Consider the following 22,574-nt stretch of genomic DNA (forward strand, 5'->3'; position numbering starts at 1 on the left):
CAGTGATTTTCACGCATCACTTGTGCGTTACATGAAAATCACAGCATGCTCTATATTCTGTGTTTTTCACGCAACGCAGGCCCCATAGAAGTGAATGGGGCTGCGTAAAAAAATCGCAAGCATCCGCAAGCAAGTGCGGATGCGGTGCGATTTTCACGCACGGTTGCTAGCAGACGATCGGGATGGAGACCCGATCATTATTATTTTCCCTTATAAGGTTATAATTGGTTATAAGGGAAAATAATAGCATTCTAAATACAGAATGCATAGTAAAACAGCGCTGGAGGGGTTAAAAAAATAATAATAATAATTTAACTCACCTTAGTCCACTTGATCGTGGCCCAGCATCTCCTTCTGACTCCTTTGCTGAACAGGACCTGTGGTGAGCATTAATTACAGGTAAAGGACCTTTGGTGACGTCACTCCGGTCATCACATGATCCATCACATGATCTTTTACCATGGTGATGGATCATGTGATGACCGGAGTGACGTCACCAAAGGTCCTTTACCTGAAGAGGAGGTGAGGGGGGAGGTTAATGAGGGGAGGTGGCGGGGGGGGGGGGGGGGGCGGTTGGGTGGAAGGTGAGAGGTTGATGGGTATTGTACTATGCCCTGTCAACCATGCAGGGGGGTGTTTTGGGGGTGGGATTGACTGTCGTTCTCTCTTTTCTCATGGCTGTGCGTGCCTCTCCGCTGAGAGGGGGGCTACTTCCTTGCACTTCTTATGGTAGGTAACATTTTATGTTGGAATGTGAGAGGGTTGGGAGATAGAGTGAAGAGGTTGGTGGTATTTGATCTTGTGGTCCGTCATTTGCCTGCGATTGTGGCACTACTAGAGACCCATGCAATAGAAGATAGGATTTTTACACTGAAAAGGAAATGGGCTTCTTTTGAGTATCATGCCTGCTATTCTTCTTATGCAAGAGGTGTTAGTGTATATATTCATCGTGGGCTGGATTTCCAACCACTAGATAGTATCATTGATAAAGAAGGGAGATATGTATTTCTTCATGGGTTCTGGAAAGGGCAGGAGGTGATATTGGCCTTTATCTATGTCCCCCCGCCATTTAAACCAACGGTTTTCTCTCATCTAGCCCAATATATAACTTCTAAAAATCAATGTGCCTTATTTGCGGCAGGTGATTTCAATGCAGTACTGGACCCTGAGTTGGATCGGTTTTCCTCTGCATCCGGGCGAGGCCGCAGCGGATCTCCTTTGATCGCTGTGTGCCAGGAGCTGGCGCTGGTGGATATCTGGCGCCACCTCTATGGCAACAAAAAAATCTTCTCTTGCTTTAGCCAGTCATACGGGTCTATGTCCCGTAGTGACTTGGCCTTCGCAAGTCGGGATCTGTGCGGCCGCGTCCTGAGGAATGAACCGCACGGAATTTCGGATCATTCCCCAGTTCTGATTGCGTTTACGGAGGATTTACCCTCTGGAAGAACTTTTAAATTGAACCCGCATTGGTTTGAGGTGATTGGGGAGCAGTCCCGAGTAGATCAGGATATTCAGGAGTTCTGGGGCTTCAACGTTGGTTCGACACACATACATTTTGTGTGGGACGCGTTGAAGGCCCACATTCGGGGTTTGTACTTTAATAAGATCCATAGATTTAGAAAGGAAGCACGACGAAGGGAGAAAGAACTCACAGACTTAATAAGGAGCCTACGTGCTGCACTGATTGTTTGCCATAGCGAGCAACTTATCACCCGAATAAAGGAGGCTAACTTTCAGCTTAAGACACTTTTATATAAAAAGGCACAACACAAGCTTTTGTTTCAGGGCCAAAATTGTTTTTGCGAGTCTGGTAAAACGGGTAGGTTTTTGGCTCGGTTGGTGGCCAATCAGAGAGAGTACACTTCTATAAAAGAGATTAGGAATTCACAGGGAATTGGAGTGAGATCAGCAGAGATGATTAGAGAGGAATTTGTGAAATATTACTCTACTCTATATAAATCTGAGTCTGTGGTTAGTCGTTCTGACATTGATTATTATCTTCAACAACTATCGCTCTCCCAGCTATCTATTGAAGCCAGTAAAATGTTGGATTCCCCCATTCTTTTGGAGGAACTTCAGGAGATTCTCCCGGCCCTAAAGTATAGTTCATCTCCCGGTTTAGATGGCCTGCCATTTGAAATCTATAGGTATCATGCAAAATCACTTTTGCCTATCCTCCTTCGGGTTTTTAATGAATCCTGTGAATTTGGTTCTTTACCCCCTTCATTTAGGGAAGCCGTGATTGTTATGGTCTTGAAGAAGGATAAGGACCCATGCGATGTGGGGTCATATAGACCTATATCGCTCCTAAACACCGACTACAAGTTTTTCGCAAAAATCCTTGCTACTCGCTTGAAGAGGGTTATAGCCAGTCTGGTGCATCCCGACCAGACGGGCTTTATCCCGGGTCGACAAATTCATACAAGTATATATAGGGTATATTTGAATTTGTCTGTAGGAGGCAGTGCGGACCACTCCGTCCTGTCATTAGATGCCGCAAAGGCGTTTGACAGGATGGAGTGGTCTTTTCTTTGGGGTACAATGTCTGGTTTTGGTTTTGGGAAACCCTTCTTGGAAATGACTCAAATGTTATACGAACAGCCGGTTGCATACATTAAGATTAATGGTATCGGTTCCTATCCTGTTATGATGCGGAGAGGGATGAGACAGGGCTGCCCCCTGTCTCCTCTCCTCTTCGCGCTTTTTATTGAACCGCTGGCTTGTCGGATCCGTCTTGATAAATCTATAGAGGGCTTTGGGCTCGCGGGAGTGAGCGACAAAATAAGTCTATACGCAGACGACGTGATTCTGTTTTTGGATCAGGGTTATAAAATCCTCCCACATGTTATAGAGGTAATAGAACAGTATGGTAAATTATCAGGGTATATGATTAATTGGATAAAGTCATCGCTCCTCCCGCTGAGCCGGAAAGCTCTAGATGTAGGGACGCGAGTTCGAGTTTTGGCCCCTGATGATACCTTGGATTATTTGGGGGTTAAGATTAGGATTCCAATAAGTAGGTTCTATGAGCTTAATCTGGCCCCAGTTTTAGATAAAGTTAGGACCAAGGTTGGCGCTTGGCGCAAATTGAATCTGGCACAGATAGATCGAATCGCATTGATTAGAATGATTATTTTGCCTATGGTTCTGTTCCCAATCTGTGCCTCTCCTATTTGGATTGATGACATCTTCTTCCATAGATTGGAGACCTCTATTAATGACCTAATTTGGGGCAGAAAGAGGGTGCGTATAAAGCAGAGATATTTATGCTTGTCGGAGGTGGATGGTGGGCTTTCATTTCCCTTTTTTCAGGGCTACTATTTATGTGCACAGATTCAACGGTGTTGTAATGGGAAAGAGAACCTACTTATACGTTTTCTGAATAAAGTTATTAATAAGCCAATAGATAATATTTTTGCATGTTTGGAAACAGGGATTATGGGAATGAGGAAGTCGTTGTTGATCCCTTATTCACTACAGAGGGTGTGGAATAGGTTAAAAGAAATACTTAAAGTTCCCGGCCCGCTTGTTTTTACCCCTTTGTGGAGGAACGAGGGGCTAGAGGAATTTTGTAAAATTACTGAATTTGGTTATTGGACACGTAAAGGCATCAGGTGTCTCACTTATTTTATTTAGGTCATTTTAAGTCATTTTCAGAATTTGGTTTAACCGATAGTTCATCACTAGACTTATTTATGTATGCACGTTTGAAACATATATTTGAAGCCTCTAGGAACAGGGGCCGTATTTTTCCACAAGAGAATATTTTCTTTGATTACTGTGATGCCCAGAGGGACGTGAAGGTGAAGCTATCTAGCTTATATGCTAAATTTCGTAGAGCACTGGCAACTGTAACGCCTTTTAAAAGCCCAAGTAGATGGGAGCAAGAGCTGAATTGCTCCCCTCTACAGTGGCTCACTATCTATAGGAACGTGAGAAGGGCGACAGTTTCCAGTGCTCATAGATTAATCCAATTTAAGATTCTCCATAGACTGTATTATACCCCTAAAACCCAGGGAAAATTTCCCCAGAATAGGGATCGGGTTTGTTGTTGCCCTAAATGCGGATATGTGAATGCGAATTATGTCTATTTGCTTTGGAGCTGCAGCAAAGTCAGGAAATTCTGGGATGAGGTTTTTCTTGCCTTACAAAAGGAATCCTCAATGAATTATAACCCGGGGATCTTGATAGTAATCTTTGGTGATTTTGGCTCAGAAACAGAAGTTCCCTCGTATGTCAGACGGATCTGGATGAGAGGATTGATGGTAGCAAAGGTCATACTGGTCAGGTGTTGGGGCGCTGCTGCCTCGCCCTCGTCAAGGGAGTGGGCTTTATACTTTCAGCAAATTAAAATATATGAAGAGATTGAAAGGAATCGGAGAGATGCACGCAGAGCCAAGCAGAAATAACCTATTGGGGTTTCGTGCCTTTTTTTTTGACTGAACTGAGGGGAACGACAGCCATTGAGGGGGGGGGGGGGGGGGGGGGGGTTGTTATGGGAATGTTTATGTTTTTCTATGCTATGTACATGGTCGTGAGATGTGATATATTTATATATACTATACACTAAAGTGATTATTAATTGGCTATGTATTAATTTTGTTTCTTTTTTAAAATAAAAATAAAGATATAAAAAAAAAAAAAAAAAAAAAAAAAAAGGTCCTTTACCTGTAATTAATGCTCACCACAGGTCCTGTTCAGCAAAGGAGACAGAAGGAGATGCCGGGCTACGCGATCAAGTGGACTAAGGTGAGTTAAATTATAATAATTTTTTTTTAACCCCTCCAGCGCTAGTTTACTATGCAGTCTGTATTCAGAATGCTATTATTTTCCCTTATAACTATGTTATAAGGGGAAATAATACAATCTACAGTACACCGATCCCAAGTCCGAACTTCTATGAAGAAGTTCGGGTTTGGGTACCAAACACGCACGATTTTTCTCACGCGAGTGCAAAACGCATTACAATGTTTTGCACTCGCGTGGAAAAATCGCGGGTGTTCCCGCAACGCACCCGCACATTTTCCCGCAACGCCCGTGTGAACCCAGCCTAAGAGGTCCGGCGTCTGTGCCAAAAATTTATACCACACGTTTCAAAAAACAAATATAGATTCTTTTCTCAGGGATCTATGACATGTGATCACTGCCTGTGCATACTTTTGATTGTAGGGGTAAAGCAGACTTCTTTGAGGCAGCCATTTTAGCAGAGTCCCAATATAATACTAATTAAATAAAAAAGTTATGTTATAAACATGAATTCACTGGTTGAGATAAATGTTCATTATCTACCCTATGATGTTATTGTCACGATCAGTGGGTGTGGACCACTGTGCCACATGACCAACTTCCAAAGCTCCTAAAGGGCGTTGTCTAAATGAACCTCTCGTTCTTCACAGTACCCCAATTGGTAGGGATAGTCACGGCTTTTGTTTTGTGCGCCATGACACTTTTGCCACGCATGTTGTTCCCTGCGGCAATGAGTTGTTGTTGTAGCATGTGGGGGAAGTGTCACGGCCTATGTTGTGTGCGCCGTGACACGTTTGCCACGCATGCTGTTGCCTGCGGCAACATGTGTTGCGCTTTCCCTTTAAGGCTTTTCCTTCCTTCCTGGTGTGCTCGGGGTTAAGGTGTGTGCTTGGGTGAGGTCACTTGTCTCTTTATATTTTGTTGCTGTGAGACTGAGATCAGTTGGATGTCTGCCTTTATTGGCGTAGGACCTTATGCCTAGCTCTTTGTCATCTGAGGACCATCCTAGTTCTCATCAATGTCATCCTGGTGTCTCCTTCCCTTCCTATCCTTATTTGTTTGGAGTGGGTTATGTTCAGGGTGTTTGTATGTCTAGTTTGGTGTTATATGTCTGGTGGGGTTTGGTAAATCAGCAAGGAAAGGAGTGTCCCACGGCGCAAAAACCACCCGATGGTTCAATTGGGATCCAGGGTTCTTTACTGAGCAAGCAGTACAACGCGTTTCAGGGATATACCCCTTCTTCAGGTACAAATGACTTTTTCTTGTATTGTCTTGTTTTATCCTCTTGATTCGTTGATGATCCAGCTGCTGTAGTAAACACAAGTCTCCGTGGTCAATTGACAACCAAATGCACTAATGAGCAGTCTGACATCCTTTAATGTTACAAATACTTATAGGGGTAGAACAGACCGGGGCTGGAATAGGAATTTTGTTATCCTTTTTCTAGCAGAAGGACCCGGCTTCGCTCGGGTATATTTCCTCTAATGTTTCTGTGTCGTTTAAAGATATCCACAGTATCCCCCATAACTGTGACCTCTACAGTACACTGCCCCCTTAACAGTGAACTCCACTACCCCTCACTCCTTAACACTGATCCCCCCCACAGTGCCCCCCCTCCTTACAATATGATGTCTACAGCAGCTTGTCACCTTAACTTTGAGCTTCACAGCAGCCCACCCCTTTAACAGTGAGTTTCACAGCACCTCACTCCCTTGACATTGACCTTCTAAGGGGCACGCCCCCTTAACAGTGATGTATACAGCACCCCCGCTCCTTTAACAGTGACCTCCACAGTGCCCGCCCCTTTAAAAGTGACCTCCACACTGCCAGCTCCTTTAACAGTGACTTTCATAGTGCCCATCCCTTTAACATTAACCTCCACAGTGCCCGCCCCTTTAACAGTGACCTCCACAGGGCCCTGCCCCTTTAAGGATAGAGCTACACAACAAAATGTGTTGTGCGAAATTTTGTCTCAACAATTTTTACAATGATAGGCTATGGTGTCACACTGCAACATGTTGCGACTGCGACACGACAGTCGCAAAAAAATCCATCCAAGATGGATGCATGTAGCAGTGTAGTTGTGCCCTGTGTCGTGCGACTTGGGTTGGCTGGGTTGTTATGGAAACCTGGAGTAAAGCTGTGTATGTGGAGAGTAAGGGCCTGCGAGCTTCTATTGGCCGATAAGGGTTATGTGACCGACAAGGGATGTGTATACCAAGTTTCGTTGAAATCGATGGTTGCGTTTTTGAGTGATTGTGGAACATACATACACATATATACATACGTTTTTTATATACAGTACAGACCAAAAGTTTGGACACACCTTCTCATTCAAAGAGTTTTCTTTATTTTCATGACTATGAAGGCATCAAAACTATGAATTAACACATGTGGAATTATATATACAGAGTGGGCCATTTATATGGATACACCTTAATAAAATGGGAATGGTTGGTGATATACTAATGTGCCACAAACAGGAAGTTAATATGTGAGGGGGGAAACTTTTCAAGATGGGTGGTGACCATGGCGGCCATTTTGAAGTCGGCCATTTTAAATCCCACTTTTGTTTTTTCAATAGGAAGAGGGTCATGTGACACATCAAACTTATTGGGAATTTCACAAGAAAAAAAATGGTGTGCTTGGTTTTAACGTAACTTTATTCTTTCATGAGTTATTTACAAGTTTCTGACCACTTACAAAATGTGTTCAATGTGCTGCCCATTGTGTTGGATTGTCAATGCAACCCTCTTCTCCCACTCTTCACACACTGATAGCAACACCGCAGGAGAAATGCTAGCACAGGCTTCCCGTATCCGTAGTTTCAGGTGCTGCACATCTCGTATCTTCACAGCATAGACGATTGCCTTCAGATGATACGAGATGGGCAGCACCTGAAACTACGGATACTGGAAGCCTGTGCTAGCATTTCTCCTGCGGTGTTGCTATCAGTGTGTGAAGAGTGGGAGAAAAGGGTTGCATTGACAATCCAACACAACGGGCAGCACATTATACACATTTTGTAAGTGGTCAGAAACTTGTAAATAACTCATGAAAGAATAAAGTTACGTTAAAACCAAGCACATGATTGTTTTTCTTGTGAAATTCCCAATAAGTTTGATGTGTCAAATGACCCTCTTCCTATTGAAAAAACAAAAGTTAGATTCAAAATGTCTGACTTCAAAATGGCCGCCATGGTCACCACCCATCTTGAAAAGTTTCCCCCCTCACATATACTAATGTGCCACAAACAGGAAGTTAATATCACCAACCATTCCCATTTTATTAAGGTGTATCCATATAAATGGCCCACCCTGTATAACAAACAAGTGTGAAACAACTGAAAATATGTCATATTCTAGGTTCTTCAAAGTAGCCACCTTTTGCTTTGATTACTGCTTTCCACACTCTTGGCATTCTCTTGATGAGCTTCAAGAGGTAGTCCCCTGAAATGGTCTTCCAACAGTCTTGAAGGAGTTCCCAGAGATGCTTAGCACTTGTTGGCCCTTTTGCATTCACTCTGCGGTCCAGCTTACCCCAAACCATCTCAATTGGGTTCAGGTCCGGTGACTGGGGAGGCCAGGTCATCTGGCGCAGCACCCCACCACTCTCCTTCATGGTCAAATAGCCCTTACTTTCAAAGTTTTCCCAATTTTTCGGCTGACTGACTGACCTTCATTTCTTAAAGTAATGATGGCCACTCGTTTTTCTTTACTTAGCTGCATTTTTCTTGCCATAATACAAATTCTAACAGTCTATTCAGTAGGACTATCAGCTGTGTATCCACCTGACTTCTCCTCAACGCCACTGATGGTCCCAACCCCATTTATATGGCAAGAAGTCCCACTTATTAAACCTGACAGGGCACACCTGTGAAGTGAAAACCATTTCAGTGGACTACCTCTTGAAGCTCATCAAGAGAATGCCAAAAGTGTGCAAAGCAGTAATCAAAGCAAAAGGTGGCTACTTTGAAGAACCTAGAATAGGACATATTTTCAGTTGTTTCACACTTGTTTGTTATGTATATAATTCCACATGTGTTAATTCATAGTTTTGATGCCTTCAGTGTGAATCTACAATTTTCATAGTCATGAAAATAAAGAAAACTCTTTGAATGAGAAGGTGTGTCCAAACTTTTGGTCTGTACTGTATATCAGGCCCTGGATTTGTACTTCACCAGGTATGGTTGAAAGATACACTACTCCCATAGATTTACGATGTGTCACTCAGACTTACTGTTACCAGTGGTGGCGCCTCTCTCTATCACTACCCCTGTGCTGTCCTCATGCTCAGTGGAAAGCCTGCAGACATCCTTTCTGTCATTCCACTTGACTGCAAGTAACTGGCCATTTACAAGTGTAATTGTCACCCCTTTTTCCACATGTCTGGACACCAGCTCTTGTGGGAATCCATCTCTATTTATTTGGACTTTCCCAAAGGCCCTTATATTTGCAGTTTTATAGAAATGGAGGGGCCACCCATACCGATCACAGGCAGGGTGGTGACTTTAGGAAACTTTTTTTTTAATTTTTTTTTATTTCCTCTCACCATTTTTCTTTAGAGAAAATTTCTGTATACAAGAAAACTTACTTTCACTTTTAAATGGATCTGTCAGTTGATTGGTATTCATTCAATACAGGAGACCATATGTGTTTGGGGACCTTTACAGTGGCCCTGATCATTGCTCCAAACCCTTAGCTATCCTTGGTAGGTGGTGATTTTACCTCCCTGTAAAAAATGAGTATGTTTTGGAATAAAGCCAGTTAGTGACCACCATAAAAACACGTAAGGGCGGTCACTAATAAGCTAAGCATGAAGAGGTCATCTCTTATTTGTGAGTTTTTTTATGTGTAACCAGGGCTGATGTCTGCTTAAAACATTTTCCACATTCTGAACATGAAAATGGCTTTTCTCCTGTGTGAATTGTCTGATGTACAAGAAGATCTGATTTCTGTTTAAAACATTTTCCACATTCTGAACATGAAATTGGCTTCTCTCCTGTGTGAATTCTCTTATGTCTAAGAAGATTTGATGTCTGCTTAAAACATTTTCCACATTCTGAACATGAAAATGGCTTCACTCCTGTGTGAATTCTCTGATGTGTAACAAAAGCCGATTTGTGGTTAAAACATTTCCACATTCTGAACATGAAAATGGCTTCTCTCCTGTGTGAATTCTCTGATGTACAAGAAGATCTGATTTCTGGTTAAAACATTTTCCACATTCTGAACATGTAAATGGCTTCTCCCCTGTGTGAATTCTCCAATGTGTAACAAAAGCCAATTTACGGCTAAAACTTTTTCCGCATTCGGAACATGAAAATGGCTTCTCTCCTGTGTGATTTCTCTCATGTCTAAGAAGATTTGATGTCTGCTTAAAACATTTTCCACATTCTGAACATGAAAATGGCTTCTCTCCTGTGTGAATTCTCTTATGTCTAAGAAGATTTGATGTCTGCTTAAAACATTTTCCACATTCTGAACATGAAAATGGCTTCTCTCCTGTGTGAATTCTCTGATGTGTAACAAAAGCCGATTTCTGCTTAAAACATTTCCCACATTCGGAACATGAAAATGGCTTCACTCCTGTGTGAATTCTCTGATGTATAACAAAAGCCGATTTGTGGTTAAAACATTTCCCACATTCTGAACATGAAAATGGCTTCTCTCCTGTGTGAATTCTCTGATGTACAAGAAGATCTGATTTCTGTTTACAACTTTTTCCACATTCTGAACATGAAAATGGCTTCTCTCCTGTGTGAATTCTCTGATGTATAACAAAAGCTGATTTCTGCTTAAAACATTTCCCACATTCTGAACATGAAAATGTTACGTGAGCTGCTTGATGTTTAACACCTCTTCTGTGACTTTTACTGTGTGCTGCAGCCTGCGATGAATCAGAAGATTGGACCTGTTTGAAAGGATCAAGTGATATATTTTTGCTGTGAATGGATGAAGATATATCTTGGATATTGGTATGTTCTTCGTATGTATCTTGTGTGATACCATGATCAGATACTTCAAAATCTGAAGATATAAGATGTTTCTCTAAGTTCCTGGTACAGTCATCTGCCAAGAAAAAAAACAAAAAACTGTGCTATTCAGGGAGCTCACCGGAATATAGCTCAGCCTGCTATACCACCTAGCTGATATAATGAAAATATTCAATTATTGGCTGGCTTCATACCAAAAAAAGACAACATATATATTAAAAAAATGTATTCCATTTTTTCCTATTGTCTAAAATGTCACAATTTATCCTCTATTTCATACAAAACCTTAAACCTTCACACATAAAATAAATATGGCCAATAAAATAAATTACTCATATAGTACTTGAATTGAGATAATGTACAATCACAGTCCCTCTCTTAGTTCCTTGTGCGGAGCTCACGCACTATTTGGAACGCTGTTGTATTCTACAGCAAAATTATGAATATTTACAAGATATCCTGTTGTTATTTTCTTGTAATAAGCTAAATGTCTAGCGGTAGTCTTATTGTTGCCACTTTTTTAATATATTCATCTCTTCGCAAGATAGTTCAATGCTTACGGTAGTATAATCATTCAGTGTAACAGTCAGCATTTAGGTTAGATGTAGTATGATGCTTCTCCGCTTACCAGACTCCCGACATTCGGTTTAATATGGCTAGAAGCAAGATACATATGTGTTTGTTTCCTTATACAGTTGCGATTCTCTTGTGCTGCTAATTCCCACAATTATCCTGCGCGCTAGTGTCGGCACTTACTTAACTGAGCATGTGGGTTGAGAATCCCAAGACGCTGACTTAATTTAAAGCTTTGAAGCGCCGCTTGTATTTCATGGTTATGAGATTCTTCCTATTAACACAAATTCAATATATCGGTATGTTCACCAGACACATTTCGAAACCTTACTGGTTTCTTCCTCAGTGGTCAAACAGTCTTATGAAAAACGAGGGACAAAGTCAATCCTTATATTGTGTTGCTTGATCTATAGAACACCTGTATCGGATTAGATCGGGCTAATATACTTATAGAAACCACCATCTTTCATGTACTGTCAGATGATAAGATATATGTATTCAAAATATATTGGGTTGCTTTTCTCCAATACTCCGATGAAATTATGTTCTTGCTTTTATGCCACTATTACACCATGATTTCTCTTTATATAATGATTAGTGATGAGCGAGCATGCTTGGCCGAATACCTGTTCGGCTCGAGCATCACTATGCTCGGCACATGGCGGTACTCGGCCGAGTACCACATGTGCTCGAGCGGCATGCTTGAGTCTCCTCCCTGCACGTTCCACGGCTGCTAAGCTGCCAATAAACGTGCAGGCAAGTATTGCCATTACTGTAATGCCAGTAGCCATGTTGGCTGCTAGCATTACAGTGATTGGCTGGCCGGAACGCGTCATCGGGTGCTATATAGCACTCAATGATGCAGGTTCGGCTTATTGCGAGTCAGAGAGAGGGATAGATAGTGTAGGGAGATTGTGATTGCAATATATTCCACTGAATAACATTTCAAAGACCCAAAGTCCTTTTAAGGACTATTGTGTGTGGTGGCAGCAATTTCATTGTGCAAAGTTGTACTAAAAATTTTTTTTATACTTTGAAAAATAGAGATTCTTTTGCTATATAGAAAGTGTCTGCAGTGACTTGTGACACCTGTGCAGCAATAGGAAAAAATGCGTATAGCAGCACAACGAAAAATTAAAGTCTTATCTTGTGGTGGTGCCAGCCGTGTTGGGAGCCAGTCAGAAGTTCCCCCTTGGATGCGTCATATAGAAGAAACCGCAGCACTCTCCTGTCTTCAATTCAGTGGAATTTATTTCACCAGCAAAAAAATGCGACGTTTCGACCGTAAAGGTCTTTCTCAGGCTTGTCAGGGGCAGAAATAGGAAGAATATTCGTGAAAACTAAAAAAACTTTTTCCCATAATCCACATTTTTGCTGTCAACGCTGTAATCCGTGAATTGTGTGATCTGCACTTCAATGCCTTGTGTGGTTGTCAGGCCCAGATATATTGAAAAATATAAATATAAACTACATCAGAAAACAGTGTCTGTACCGCAGATTCCAATAATCTGGGCCTAAAATAGTGTCCATATTCTGTGGTGTTCTGTGACATATATTGTCCTGCTTCCAAAAACTGTTTCTTTAGGGAAAATTCCAATAATCTACGCCTAATATATAGTGTCCATAATCTGTGTGTTTCTGTGACATATACTGTCCTGCATCAGAAAACTGTGTCTTTAGCGGACTGTAAAACAATCTGCGCCACATCTAGTGACAAAATCATTAATAATAAGGCGGCGAGCACTAAGGGACGGGGAAGTGGGCGTGATATGCGTGATCATCAGCAATGAAACTGTGCCTGCTGCCAGTGCACCAGAAAAAACAAACAAAAAAAAAAAAACAACATCCACTGTACCCAGTTTCATGTCCAACTTAGCTGGGCGGCGCAGGACAACACTGTCCAAGTCGGACGAGTGCGAACAGTTGGTCGGTTGGATTGCTGAAGATAATGCTTCCAGTCGGGTAAGCACCACCCTCTCTTCCACCAAGTCCAGTCTCTGTAGCCAAGGTCAACTGAATCCTCTCTCTGATCATCCTTCCTCCCAGCATGGAGAGGCTTGCCAAACGAGTGATCCCACACTCAGATATTCCGAGGAGCTCTTTCCAGTGCCACTATTACATTTGGCCCTCGCGTCCAGCACGCTTGAAGAGGGACCTAAGATATTGTGCCCTGATTCCCAACCTCTTGAGACTTCACAGTCTCAAGAAGATGACGGTGGTGAACGGCAATCATTCGTTCACGAGGTAGAGGATGATGAGACACAGTTGTCAATCACTGAGGTTGTGGTTATGTCAAGTCAGGAGGATAAGCAGAGTGAGGAAGTGGAAGAGGAGGTGGTTGACGATAAGGTCACTGACCCAACATGGGAAGGTGAAAAGCCGAGCGAGGACAGCAGTACAGAGCGGGAGGGATCCGCAGCACCACAACAGGCTGGAAGAGGCAGGGGGTTGCAAAAGGGAGAAGTCGGCCCACACCAAACAGGCCGGCAACCGTTACACCAAGCACCCCTATGCGTAAATCTACCTTGCCAAGGGGTAGGTGTTCCCCACTATGTCGCTTTTTTAAGGACAGTGCAGACGACAAAAGAGTAGTAGTTTGCAACCTGTGCCGTACCAAAATGAGCCTGGGCGTGAACATTAGCAACCTCACCACCACCAGCATGATCCGGCACATGGCATCCAAGTACCCTAATAAGTGGGCCAAATACCTGGGTCCACAATCTGGGTCTGCGGGTCACACCACTGCCTCCTCTTCCCCTGTGTTACGCACTGCTGGCCAATCCCCTGTCATAAGCGCAGGTGTCACGATTGGTTATTTCCCCGCTTACCTACCTAACAAGGGGAAACAAACAGAATGAACGACTAGGCCCAAAAGATAGGGAGAAAAGGGTTACCTCCTAGCGTGACAGTACCCCCCCTTCTACGGGTGACCTCCGGCCACCCCGGACCAACTTTATCCGGGTGTGCCCTGTGAAAGGCCCTCACCAGGCGGCTAGCACTGACATCAGCAGCCGGAACCCACATTCTTTCCTCGGGACCGTATTCCTTCCAGTGCACCAGGTACTGGAGGGAACCCCGAAGAACACGTGAGTCAAGAATCTTAGAGATTTCAAACTCTAAATTGCCATCCACCAGGACAGGGGGAGGTGGCAATGGAGATGGTTCCACAGGCTCCACATATTTCTTTAATAAAGATCTGTGAAACACATTATGGATCTTCCAGGTCTGCGGAAGATCCAGACGAAACGCCACCGGGTTGACAATCGCAGATATTTTGTAAGGGCCAATAAATCTTGGACCCAATTTCCAAGATTGTACCTTCAGCTTAATGTTTCTAGTGGACAACCACACCGAATCACCCACACACAGGTCCAGACCAGTCATATGTCTCCTGTCAGCCATCCATTTATATCTTTCACCCATATTTTCCAAATTAACTTGGATCTTCCGCCAGATAGATGACAAGGCGGAAGAGAATCTCTCCTCTTCTGGCATCCCAGAAGATCCAGTCCCAGAAAAAGTACCAAACTGTGGGTGAAAACCATATGAGCCAAAAAATGGCGACTTATCAATGGACTCCTGTCTATGGTTATTCAAGGCAAATTTGGGTAGAGACAAGAACGAGGACCATTCATCCTGGTTCTCGGCAACAAAACACCTCAAATAGGACTCCAGGTTTTGGTTAGTGCGCTCTGTCTGACCATTCGACTGGGGATGAAAAAAGCCGAAGAAAAAGACAGTTGAATTCCCAGACGAGAGCTGAACGCCCTCCAAAACCTGGAAACAAATTGCGTCCCCCTATCAGACACCACATCAGAAAGAATGCCATGTAGTTTCACAATGTTATCGATAAAAACCTGAGCGAGAGTTTTGGCATTGGGCAAGCTAGGCAACGGTACAAAGTGGGCCATCTTACTGAAGCGGTCCACTATCACCAAAATCACAGTTTTCCCAGAGGAACTCGGTAAATCGGTAATAAAGTCCATGGACAAATGCGTCCAAGGATGAGACGGGATGGATAAAGGAAGAAAGGATCCTGAAGGCGGAGTGCACAGGTCTCCCAAGCTGTCACATAACCCTCCACACCCTTGCGCAACCCTGGCCACCAGAATCTCCGGGAAATAAGATCTATGGTGGATTTGCTTCCAGGATGTCCCGCAAGGACCGTATCATGTTGTTCCTTGAACACCTTGTATCGCAGTTCAGCAGGAACAAACAACTTGTCTGGAGGACAAGAATCAGGAGCCTCCTCCTGGGCCCCCAACACCTCCATCGCCAACTCAGGGTACAGAGCGGAAACCACCACCCCATCAGCCAAAATCGCAGCGGGATCCTCCGAATCACTCCCCCCAGGAAAACCACGTGACAACGCATCTGCCTTGATGTTTTTAACCCCAGGGTGAAAGGTGACCACAAAATTGCACCTAGTAAAAAAACAGTGACCATCTAGCCTGTATAGGATTAAGGCGCTTAGCAGACTGCAATTAAGCCAAATTCTTGTGGTGAGTATATACCGTAATAGGATGAGTAGCCCCCTCCAACCAATGAAGCCATTCCTCAAAGGCCAATTTAATGGCCAGCAACTCTATCTCCTACATCATAATTTCTTTCAGCGGCCGAGAGTTTCTTGGAGAAAAAAAAAGCACACAGACGCCATTTGCTAGGGGATGGACCCTGTGACAGAACTGCTCCGACCCCCACTTCTAATGCATCAACCTCCACGATAAACGGTTGAGACACATCAGGTTGCATCAGAATGGGAGCAGGCGCAAAACATTTCTTAATAGCAGAAAGGGCCTGTAATGCCTCATCTGACCAGACAGAAAAGTCGGCGCCTTTTTTAGTCATATCTGTCAAAGGTTTTACAATAGTGGAATAATTCAAGATGAATTTTCTGTAGTAATTGGTAAAACCCAAAAACCGCATCAGAGCTTTCTGATTCTCAGGCCGGTCCCATTCCAGTACCGCTCGGACCTTTTCGGGGTCCATACAAAAACCAGAGTCAGAAAGCAGGTATCCTAAAAACAGTAGCTCCTGGACAGCAAATACACATTTTTCCAATTTTGCATACAATTTATTCTCCCGAATGATCGACAACACCTGTCTCACGTGATCCTGATAGGTCTCCAAATCGAGTGAGTAAATTAGTATATCATCAAGGTAAATAACAATGAACCTTCCCACTAAATGATGGAAAGTATCATTGACAAATCGCTGAAAGACCGCTGGCGCATTAGTTAAATCAAAGGGCATGACAAGATTCTCGAAATGAACTTCGGGTGTATTAAAGTCCGTTTTCCACTCATCTCCTTCCTTAATTCTGATCAGATTATAAGCTCCTCCTAAATCCAATTTAGAGAACACCTTGGCTCCGACAATTTGATCAAATAGATCAGAACTCAAAAGGAAGGGGATACGGATCACGGACCGTAATGAGATTCAATTCCCGGAAATCTAAACATGGTCTAAGTGATCCGTCTTTCTTTTTTATGAAAAAGAAGCCGGCGGCCTAATATTTCCCTTTGCCAAACTTTCTGCAATATACTTCCGCATAGCTGCTCTTTCGCGTTGGAAAAGGTTGTATAGTCGAGATTTTGGCAGTTTAGCTACAGGAACTAGATTGACCAGACAATCATTCTCGATGGGGAGGCAGCTCCTGAGCTCCACCCTCCGTGAATACATCCGCCAAATCGGAGAGAAACTGAGGTAGGACCGTAGTTGACACCCTTGCGATAGAAGCACAAAGACCGTTGTCCAAACAAAATTCACTCCAGCTACTGATTTGTATCAACAAATACCTCAAAATCAAAATTTCCTGAGTCTAGCGCCACCATGGCAGGCAGGAGGAAACAAGTATTGCAGGGAGAATGCATATTTGCTTGCTCAGACTCCCCATTCACACTACCAAGAATCAGGTAAGTCTTTTTTTTCAATTTATGGGAATACCTCCGTAGTTTTTCATTACCGCTTTGAGATTTAACAAAAGGACACGCACAAACAAAATGACCTTTTCCACAGAAGTAACATAGCTTATTCAGTCCTAAAATCCCTATCACCTGAGCGAAAGGAAACCTGGCCCAATTGCATAGGCTCCTCTCCTGCCCCAGATTTAAAAGTCATATTACCCCGGGGACTAGGTGGGACGGATCCACTTACAGACGGGACCCCCTGCTCGAGAGGAATCTTATACCTCTCTCTAAGACGTCTATCAAGCCGCACTGCCAAAGACATGGCCGTCTCCAATGAATCGGGATACTCATGAAAAGCAAGGGCATCTTTCACCTCTCAGATAGCCCCAGACAAAACTGACTCTGGAGTGAAGAATCATTCCACCCCGAGTCAGTTGCCCATCTTCTAAATTCTGCACAATACGACTCCGCAGTACGTTCTTCCTGTAACAAACTGCGCAGCTTAGATTCAGCCATAGAGACCCGGTCTGGGTCATCATAAATCAAGCCAAAGGCTCTAAAAAATTCATCCACCGATTGGAGGGATGGTGAACCGGTCGGCAGAGAAAAAGCCCAGCCCCTTTGAGCAGAGACATAATGATCCCCACTCTTTGATTCTCGTCACCAGATGACATCGGCCGCAGACAAAAATACAACCTGCAGGACTCCCTGAACCGAATAAAGTCATCACTACCTCCTGAGAACCTATCAGGGAGAGCGACTTTAGGCTCTAAGCAGACCTGATTTTCTCCAATGACGCCAGAACATTCTGACACCGTGCAACAGAACTGCAGATATCAGCAACCTCCAGCGATAATCCCTGCATGCGATCAACCAAGGCATCCATAGCCTCCATTTCGCAGGGATATGACCGTTTTTGGGAGGGTTTATAATGTCACGATAGGTAGGTAAGCGGGGAAATAACCAAACACGGATAAAAAAACAGAACGAACGACTAGGCCCAAAAGCTAGGGAGAAAAGGATCACCTCTTAGCGATCCGTAAAAGCTTTCCCTAAACTGCTGTGCCCATGTGCATACCCTTAGGGTGGATAAGCACATGCCCTCGTGCCTAAACCTAAACACCTTGGGCAAACCCTAAGCAGCAGGGAAAAGGGAAGAGGTAATCTGCTTCTTCAAACCAGGAGGAAGCAAGCGTCTCCCTAGAGGCCTAGATAAAACACACAAATGGAAAAAAAAAGGAGAGGACTTATTTTGAGCAGAGCTGGAGCAAACGATCCACCACAAATCAAGAGCTCCCAGGAAAGAACTATAACCCGCACAGGACACTGGGGGAAGGAGGGATAAATAGCATCACTAACAATGAAACACAGTACACCTGAGCGAAGGTGGATACAGCTCAAACCCAAATCAAAACAAACAGAGAAGTCAGACATGTGCAGCCAGTCTGACAGACCTCCGCACATTCACAGGGCAAGGCGTGACAGCAGGCCCGGATGCCCCTCGACCTGCACCTGGGCCTTCGCATATACCATCAGCAACAACATCCACTTCTCTGTCCCAGCGCAGCATCCAAATATCCATAACACAGTCATTTAAACGCAAGCGCAAATACCCACCCACAAGCCACAGCACTAAATGCGCAACTTTCCAAATAACTGGCCTTTGAAATGGCTTGTGGATACTGAGGCCTTCCGCAGCCTGATGTCGGCGGCCATCCCTCGGTAAGCAGTCCACAGCCGCCACTATTTTTCATGGTGTGCCGTGCCCGCTTTACACCAGCATGTGTCCCCGAACATCACTTGTGCCCTGACTAACGCAGTTACTGGGAAGGTCCACTTAACCTCGGACACATGGACAAGTGCTGGTGCCCAGGGACGCTATATTTCCCTGATGGCACACTGGGTGAATGTTGTGGAGGCCAGGAGTGAGTCGTACCCTGGGATGGCAAAGGTGCTACCCACGACCAGAATTGCGGCCCTACGTCTATCAGGGTCTCTGCTATGTTACTGGCTCAGCTATGTTACTGGTTTCAACCCACACTTCTTCTCTGCCGCCTCCTCCTCCTCCACTTCCACCTCCAGCAGCAGTCAGCCATCAGTCGCTAGCTGGAAGCAGTGTAGCACTGCTGTGGGGAAGCGGCATCAGGCCGTGCTAAAACTGATCTGCTTAGGTGACAAACAGCACACCGCCGCAAAGCTGTGGCAGGGTATAAGGCAACCTGACACACATCCCATGCCTAGCCCACGTCTTAAACTTAGTGATTTAGCGGTTTATCCAAACCTACCCTAATTTGCCAGAGCTACTAGTGAAAATAAAAACTTCCATGAACTCACTATGCCCATCACAAAATACCTTGGGGTGTCTTCTTTCCAAAATGGGGTCACTTGTGGGGTAGTTATACTGCCCTGGCAATTTAGGGGCCCTAATGTGTGAGAAGTAGTTTGAAATCAAAATGTGTAAAAAATGCCCTGTGAAATCCGAAAAGGTGCTCTTTGGAATGTGGGCCCATTTGCCCACCTAGGCTGCAAAAAAGTGTCACACATCTGGTATCGCCGTACTCAGAAGAAGTAGGGCAATGTGTTTTGGGGTGTCTTTTTACATATACCCATGCTGGGTGAGAGAAATATCTCGGCAAAAGACAACTTTTCCCATTTTTTTTATACAAAGTTGGCATTTGACCAAGATATTTATCTCACCCAGCATGGGTATATGTAAAATGACACCCCAAAACACATTGCCCAACTTCTCCTGAGTACGACGATACCACATGTGTGACACTTTTTTGCAGCCTAGATGCGCAAAGGGGCCCAAATTCCTTTTAGGAGGGCATTTTTAGACATTTGGATCCCAGACTTCTTCTCACGCTTTAGGGCCCCTAAAATGCCAGGGCAGTATAAATACCCCACATGTGACCCCATTTTGGAAAGAAGACACCCCAAAGTATTCAATGAGGGGCATGGCGAGTTCATAGTAAAAAAAATAAATTGCCACAAGTTAGCGGAAATTGATTTTTTTTTGTTTTTTCTCACAAAGTCCGGATTTCCGCTAACTTGGGATAAAAATGTCAAATCTTTCATGGACTCAATATGCCCCTCACGGAATACCTTGGTTTTCTTCTTTCCGAAATGGGGTCACATGTGGGGTATTTATACTGCCCTGGCATTTTAGGGGCCCTAAAGCATGAGAAGAAGTCTGGAATATAAATGTCTAAGAATTTTTACGCATTTGGATTCCGTGAGGGGTATGGTGAGTTCATGTGAGATTTAATTTTTTGACACAAGTTAGTGGAATATGAGACTTTGTAATAAAAAACAAATAAATAAATAAATAAATTTCCGCTAACTTGTGCCAAAAAAAATGTCTGAATGGAGCCTTACAGGGGGGTGATCAATGACAGGGGGGTGATCAGGGAGTCTATATGGGGTGATCACCCCTCTGTAAGGCTCCATTCAGACGTCCGTATGTGTTTTGCGGATCCGCGGTGTCCGTGTTTTGCGGATCCACGGACCTGCAAAACACATACGGACGTCTGAATGGAGCCTTACAGGGGGGTGATCAATGACAGGGGGGTGATCAGGGAGTCTATATGGGATCATCACCCCTCTGTAAGGCTCCATTCAGACGTCCGTATGTGTTTTGCGGATCCGCGGTGTCCGTGTTTTGCGGATCCACGGATCCGAAAAACACATACGGACGTCTGAATGGAGCCTTACAGGGGGGTGATCAATGACAGGGGGGTGATCAGAGAGTCTATATGGGGTGATCACCCCCCTGTCATTGATCACCCGCCTGTAAGGCTCCATTCAGACGTCCGTATGTGTTTTGCGGATCTGATCCATGGATCCGTGGATCCGCAAAACACATACGGACGTCTGAATGGAGCCTTACAGGGGGGTGATCATCCCAAATAGACTCCCTGATCACCCCCCTGTAAGGCTCCATTCAGACGTCCGTATGTGTTTTGCGGATCCGATCCATGGATCCGTAAAACACATACGGACGTCTGAATGGAGCTTTACAGGGGGGTGATCAATGACAGGGGGGTGATCAGGGAGTCTATATGGGGTGATCACCCCCCTGTCATTGATCACCCCCCTGTAAGGCTCCATTCAGACGTCAGTATGTGTTTTGCGAATCCGATCCATGGATCCGTAAAACACATACGGACATCTGAATGGGGCCTTACAGGGGCGTGATCAATGACAAGGGGGTGATCAGGGAGTCTATATGGGGTGATCAGGGATTAATAAGGGGTTAATAAGTGACCAAGGGGGGGTGTAGTGTAGTGGTGTTTGGTGCTACTTATTATTGAGCTGCCTGTGTCCTCTGGTGGTCGATCCAAGCAAAAGGGACCACCAGAGGACCAGGTATATTAGACGCTGTTATCAAAACAGCGTCTAATATACCTGTTAGGGGTTAAAAAAAAAAAAACGCATCTACAGCCTGCCAGCGAATGATCGCCGCTGGCAGGCTGTAGATCCACTCGCTCACCTTCCAATCTTTTGAACGCGTGCGCTTGTGTGCGCGCGTTTTCACAGGAAATCTCGCGTCTCGCGAGATGGCGCATAGATGCGTGACTCTGCCTGGACTATAACATACAGTATTTTAATTGCTTTTAAAATGGAATGCATTATCAATTCATTGCATTTTAATAGCAATGCTATTTTAACATTGACCAGCAGGCTGCGCCAGAGAGGCGCAACGTGCTGGAAATTACTGAAGGCTGGTCTGGGGCCTTCATAGACCCCAGCCAGCCTTCACACACATATCGGCACCCCGCAAATCACATTTGCGGGGTGCCGATGGGAGACCGAGGGAGTCCGCTCCCTCTGTCACTGATATACACAAGGTGGGTGGCATTGCCTGCGGCATGCAAAGTGTTAAACAGCCCGGATAGGCACCCCATGCAGTTAGAGCAGGCCACCATAAAAAATCAGCGGCCCAGCTAAGGCCCCTTAGTGACCAACGTAAAAACACGTAACTGTGGTCACTAAGGAGTTAATGATATATCCTGCAAAAAAACTCTATGTCCTAATTATACTCCACACTTCCGCATATACAACATTATTGCATTTTCTTTTGAAATGATAAATATAAGAATCTAAAAATAAAAAAATAAAAAATAATATGGGATATTGACGTTATAAGGCCAGTGGAGGGATGCAGGACATTTCAGTGCACTGGTAAAACAGCCTGGCATAGACATGTCATGTAAACCCCCCACCGTATCGTTACAGAAAACCAAAAATCTCCATTTCTGAAATGAGTCCCAAAGGTGCCAGTGATCCAAATTCATAAATCATTCTAGATTTATATCTTGACATTTTTGATATAAAGTCCCCTCCTCTCC

At 44.2% G+C, this 22,574-nt stretch overlaps 1 protein-coding gene and 1 pseudogene across 1 annotated transcript in view; both read right to left on the reverse strand.

Moving 5' to 3' along the window:
- The window catches only part of LOC121004472 (oocyte zinc finger protein XlCOF22-like), a 1,539,666-nt gene that overhangs the window by 937,350 nt on the left and 579,742 nt on the right, over positions 1-22,574 (reverse strand). The gene's annotated exons all lie outside the window — the stretch shown is intronic.
- LOC121004270 overlaps positions 9,571-22,574 on the reverse strand; it is a 141,372-nt pseudogene continuing 128,368 nt past the window's right edge.

This window comes from Bufo bufo, chromosome 6 (genome assembly GCF_905171765.1).
Source record: "Bufo bufo chromosome 6, aBufBuf1.1, whole genome shotgun sequence".
In the NCBI taxonomy this organism is placed as follows: Eukaryota; Metazoa; Chordata; class Amphibia; order Anura; family Bufonidae; genus Bufo; species Bufo bufo.